Source organism: Dipodomys spectabilis, unplaced genomic scaffold (assembly GCF_019054845.1).
Source record: "Dipodomys spectabilis isolate Male_0828 unplaced genomic scaffold, ASM1905484v1 ptg000137l, whole genome shotgun sequence".
Lineage (NCBI taxonomy): Eukaryota > Metazoa > Chordata > Mammalia > Rodentia > Heteromyidae > Dipodomys > Dipodomys spectabilis.
In genome coordinates, this window is record NW_024870814.1 from 2,666,621 (window position 1) to 2,673,009 (window position 6,389).

The following is a 6,389-nucleotide window of genomic DNA, read 5'->3' on the forward strand; positions in this document are numbered from 1 at the left end:
GTGCATTGCTGCCTGTAAGATATCCAGAAAGCCTGGCACTCCACAACTGGCCTATAAAAATATAAAGAACTAGGACAATCGTTCTGTTCAATTGAGACTTCCACTGCCATCCCTATGGGAACTTCCTAATTGATACATGTTCGAATTAGTCTGGAAATGAGAAGAGAAGCACTTCAACTATTTTGAAATAATGAGAACCTTTCCCCAGTCTTCTACACTAACTGGAACTCATGCCACTGCCTTGAGTATTGTAACTCCCTCATGAGCAAAATTGGCCCAAATAATTACCCAATGCTTGGAGCGATATAAATAAGAGTGTTTGGACATGTACATGTTTGGTAAGTGGAAGTTGGGCAGCGAAGGGATAAAGAGGGGAAAAAGAGATTTATAACTTACAAGTTTCAAAAAGAAGTAAATCCATGGTCAGCTTCACCATTTAGCAAAATAGAGAAGTTGTTAAAGTCGCTAAAACTTTTTGACCCAATTTAACAAATCTACACTATCTGTACTAAAGCCCAGTAGGTAACTTTTCATGTCACATGTTTTATAGGATTTTCATTCAGAGGGTTGTGAAGTATTAACTGCCATCAATTAGAGAATCATCCAATTAAAGTGAGTACCTTTCATGAGTATTTGCATATAACCTTGTATCTTCTGAAAGTTTAGACTTACATGAGAATTTTGCATTGGTCATACTGAGTTTTATTTAGATAAAGTCTATAGTTTGCCTGAGTTTTGAGCGAGTCTACAGAGAGTAATCAATTTAAGGGTTAGTCAATGGAGATTCAATTTTCATGACTAACCTTAAGTAAAATTATTAGTACTAAACTGTAAAATTCCAATCTGACTTAATATGAAACATACTTTATTTTATTCGCTTAGAAAGAAGGAATAAAAGTATTCTCTCTCTTGACTTTTTGAAGATAGGATATCTATATCTAATGTGGAGAAGATGATAGCTTTTCACTTTATGATCATTTGGGATGCTTCATTGATGGGACACCAAAGATTGTTTTGAATGAACAAAAGGAGAATGGTATTTGGATTTTTGGGCAAAAAAAAAAAGAGATTTAAAGAAGAACAAAGTAGAAAATAGACACATGAAGAAATGCTCAAATTCTCTGGCCATAAAAGAAATGCAAATCAAAACAACATTGACATTCTACCTCACCACAGTTAGAATGGCTATAATCAAGAAATCTAATAACAACAGATGCTAGAGGAGATGTGGCCAAAAAGGGAACCCACTGCACTGTTGGTGGGAATGTAAACTTGTTCAATCACTATGGAAAGAACTATGGAGATTCTTCAAAAGACTCCACATAGAGCTCCCCTATGATCCAGCAATCCCATTTTTGGACATTTACCCAAAGGATCACAAACAAGGCCATAGTAAAGCTACCAGCACAACTATGTTTGTTGAAGCATACTCGCCATAGCTAAGACATGGAACCAACCCAGATGCCCCTCAGTAGATGAATGGATCAAGAAAATGTGGTATATATACGCAATGGAATTCTATGCTTCCATCAGAAACAATGACACCACCCCTTTTGTTAGGAAATGGAAAGACTTGGGAAAAAGTCATATTCAGTGAAGTAAGCCAGATCCAAAGAAATATAAGTCCCATGGTTTCCCTCTTTTGTAATAATTAGTATACATCTAAGATAATTTTATCAGATGAGCAGAAAAGCTCAAAAGCTATGTACATATGACCATATAAGATGATGCAAAGCGAAATGAACCCCAAGATATGGACATAAGAGGTCTTTCTTTGTTGTTGTTGTTTTAAATGTTGTTGTTTCCTTTGTATGTTCTTCCCCCTATGGTATATTCCCTGTTGTCACTGTACTTGATTTTGGTAACCTGCATCTTGTATATACATTTGTCTAATTTGAGGAGGGGAAAGGAAATAACAAAACATTGAAACAAGTACACAGGATGACCCATTGAAAAAATGATACAAGACACTATGTTGGAAATGAACTTTACAACTTGGTGGGGGGAGGGTAGGAGTGAGGGAGGTGGAGGAGGAAAGGGATACTGGGAGAACAACAAAGGAGGGGGTAACAATGTTCAACTAGAAATGTACTCATTGCCTCACTCATGTAACTGTCACCCCCTGTACAACATCTTTACAATAAAATAAAGTTTAAAAAAGAAGAAAAAAGGCAGGAACATAGGAAGATAAAGAAAAAAGTAATGGTGTCATCAAACAGGGTCGAAAATGTAGCTATCTGTAGTCTAATATGGAGCAGACCATTATTTTGTTGCAGAGATGAGTGGATTTGTAGGAGGGGAAAATGAAAGGGCAGTTTAAGTAATCAGAGTAAATTAAGTAATAAGTAATTAAGAGTAAATCAAGTAATAAGAGTAAGTTGTCTGTCAATCAGTTTAGAAGGTCTTAAACAAAGTATATTTCCCTATGCTCAGGATACATGGTTGTCACAAGAAATATCATGTGCAAAGTAAGTGAGATCCTTATAGACTACCACATGGGAAGGCTCCTGAGTCCCATGGTTCTTCCAGGGCTCAGCCTATTTTTAAACACATAACAATATATCTTAATCCACAGGAAAAAAAGCAGTTCAGTCATGACATAAAGAATGGCATATGAAGCCAAATGGTTCTTATCTATTGAGCAAATATTTTGGGTGATGGTGCATGTGCCAGGTTCTCTGATACATCCTGATGATATAAGGATGGGTGAATCACAACTCCTGCTGTATGCACTACTCCATAAGGAGTATAAAATAATGTATTAGACAGAGTGGGGCCCAAAGTAACTGAAGACATCTATTTCAATTTCAGTGGAATGATCATGCTCAGGGAAGTTAAAATCTAGTGAACATTCAATGTAGGACAAGAAAGAAAAAGGCGAGGGTGGAAAACCTCTCTGGAACTAGAATGAAAAAGATCTCTGCTTGGAGATTATCTAGTGAGCAAAAGGAAGCCATATAATCATTTTAAGACAAAACTGTCTTGGTGAGGATTTTGATTTATTAAAACGAGCACTGTGTTAGTGTAGCAGATGACTTAGTGGGAAGATTACAATCACAAGGCATATGAGACATATGTTCTGTGAAGGTCATAAAAAGGATGAATATGTATGTAGTCAAAATCCAATAAACAACAAAACTAGCAATTAAAAGCAATACTACAACTATCACCAATAAACAGGAATAAAAGCCAATGTTCACTGAAAAATTAGTGAGGATTGTTATGAGATCCAGGTGAAACAAGCCAATAGGAAAACTGACATAGAAATAAAAATAAGCCACTGCTTGAGAAAAATCACAGAGGTGCTGTTTTTTGAGATCTGGGTTTAATGAAATATTGAGGTTGAATATGTCTGGTGTCTTCTCATCTCATATTCATTTATTATTACCAGTCTTCACATGCCTTTTGCCTAAAGAGTTGATCTGTATTTGTCACTTGTTGATTGGATCCCAATGAGTTTCTTTGAAAGGGAACATTACTAAAAGGAAAAAAATGGGGTTCTAAATTTTTAGTTTCCCTACTGTGAGGTCAACTTTGTCTGAAATGATCCTAAAATGACCACTTTTCTCCTTCCGGATTCTATTTACACATCCTTACTCTTACCCCTAGGAGCCTAGTGGTGGCCGCTTATGGCTCCACTTATCCTAAATTGAGATATACTCTTAGGCAGAAATAGTGGAAAAAGGATATTGACAGTCATTCAGACTGAAGACAGACAAAACTGGCCACTTGTTGAAGACATGTAATTGGGAAAGGAAGTTTAAGGAAAAGATTGTGAGTTAAAGAGGGGACAGAATGAGCGAAGAACATTTAGGATGGAGAGACAAGGATATTTCTGTGAACCCAGTCAAGGATACATTCTTTATTTGAAGTATTAATTAGAATTAAATAAGCATCCATTAAGCTGATTTTCATACAGTTTGGCAAATCCTTACATCTCACTCTACCATCCCATAAGTGCAACATATGAGGGAAAAAAAAGGAGGGGGATTCCCAGGTCTGGTTTTGAACTCAATGTACAAAGAATGAGTCCAGGATTACTATATCTATCTGCTCAGCTGAACAATAAGTTACTATACAGTCTTGATTTAGAATCATTGGGAAACCATGAAATAAGAAGGAAGGAGCTTCCATGAAATATATCCTAGCAGAAATAGGTGGATTTATTTCTAGCCAGAAGATAAAGATGAGGTACACCATGGCTGAAGAGAACATGCCAACGGACATGTTTGGGGAGGGCAATGATTGCACTAATATTTAGTAATTTTCTCCTGTCGAAATCTGGCTTTATCTTGTAATAATTTTGCCATAGTTGGCTATTGCAGAAGGCAATATCCTGAATTTTTTTCTTTCACAAATTTATTCTTCTGATTCAGGTATTTTTCATAGAATTGGCTCTATTGGGGGAAAAGCAATTAAAGTTTTATAACAGAATGTCCCAGGGCACTTAGCATGATTTTCCTTTACCTAATGAACAATACAAGTAATAAGCATAGTGAGTTCAGACAGGGGGAAGCGATCATTGTATAAACAGACATTTACAAATGACTTATTTATAGATGCAATTCTACTGTATAGTCCACTGAGTCTGAGAAGAAATCAGTGTCCTAAATTTGTATATAAAATTTATTAAGGTCTTATGCTGTCACTTGGCTTAAAGGTTCTCACAGCTGGCTATATAGGTTGTAAAATGTGCCAACAGCTCTCAAAAAAGAAAAAAAAAAGCACAAAACCTGACAACCCCATCAATTACCCAAAAGTGCTAGGTGCTGAGCACAATATGAGGTAAAATGTAGTCAGTCTAGAAAGTCTATGGTGTTTTTATTTTACTGATACTTCTAAAATGCTTCAAATGACTGTTATACACAGAGAAATAACCATAGACTTGAATTCAGAAGGTACTAACAGAACAATTGAAAAATACAAGGTTTTTTACAATGTGAGTTTAATTCCCTCCCCCAGTCCCTTCAAAAAGTATAAAAGAAAGCATCACAGAACATTATAGGACTATAACACATTAATTAATACTACCCCTTAAGATTTTGTTGCTGTTGTTTGTCGGTCATGGGGTTTGAACTCTGGGCCTGGGTACTATCCCTGAGCTCTTCAGCTCAAGGCTAGCACTCTACCATTTGAACCATAGCACAACTTCCAGTTTTCTGGTGGTTAAATGGAGGTAAGAGTTTCATGGATTTTTCTGCCCAGGCTGGCGCTGAACCACAATCCTCAGATCTCTGACTCCTGAGTAGCTAGGATTACAGGCATTTGCCACCAGCTCCTGGCCCCTTAAGTTTTAATGACATACCCAAAGATTAGATATTTATTGGAAAACTACAATGGAATATCTGAAATGGACGGCGAGAGTATCTAAAAGTAAGGGGTATGATTGTTTCCATAGATCTAAGGATATTTAGTACACTCACACCTTCTGTTTGAAATAAATTGTTCAATCTATCACCTGTTCAATATCAGGAATTTCAGTGTCTCTCTTCTCTTCTACTCTATCTCTGAATCCAAGTAAATTTTTTCAGTCTACCAATATTTCAAAACTACTGAATTCAGGTTTTCATGCTTTCTCACCACTGTTGTGTGTTATGGTCAATGACTGGGAAGTTACCATGTATTGGATTCTGTTGGCTCTTGGCTCTTCATTCTATCTGTGTGATTACTTGTTTAGATTTCTGCTGGGGCCACAGTAGTTTCTAAAGGAAAAGAATGTCCTGTCGTCCAGTGCAAGTGTCTTCTATTATTTGGGTTTCCAGAATCACAGCTCTTAATAATCAACTAAGAAAGCATTGATTCAGAACTGATGCTTCTTTTTTCTTCTCATCCCACCTCTAGAAACATCATTAGATTTTCCCTCCAGCAACACCAGTCCCAGATGTGATGTATCTTCAAGTTGTTTTAAGCTCATGTTCTATTATACTCTCGCTTATAAAAAATGTTTAGTGCCTAGTTGACTAAAACCAGCCACTGCAGATGACATCCTTTACTAACTCCAAGCAATTGTAATATAAAATTATGGCATCCCCAGCTGGGCGCCAGTGGCTCACACCTGTAATCCTAGCTACTCAGGAGGCTGAGATCTGAGGATTGTGGTTCAAAGCTAGCCTGGGCAGGAAAGTCTGTGAGATTCTTATCTCCAATAAACTGCTCTGAAAACCAGAAGTGATGCTGTGCTTCAAGTGGTAGAGTGCTCACCTTGAGCTGAAGAGCTGAGGGACAGAGCCCAGGCCCAGAGTTCAAGCCCCACCACAGACCCTCTCCCCCCCAAAAAATTTATATATATGGCATCCTTCTAGCCTATGGGGAAAATAACAAATCAGAAAAGAGCAAAGAAAGAATTTATACTTTTGCAATACATATTTACTGTATTTAAAAATTACCCC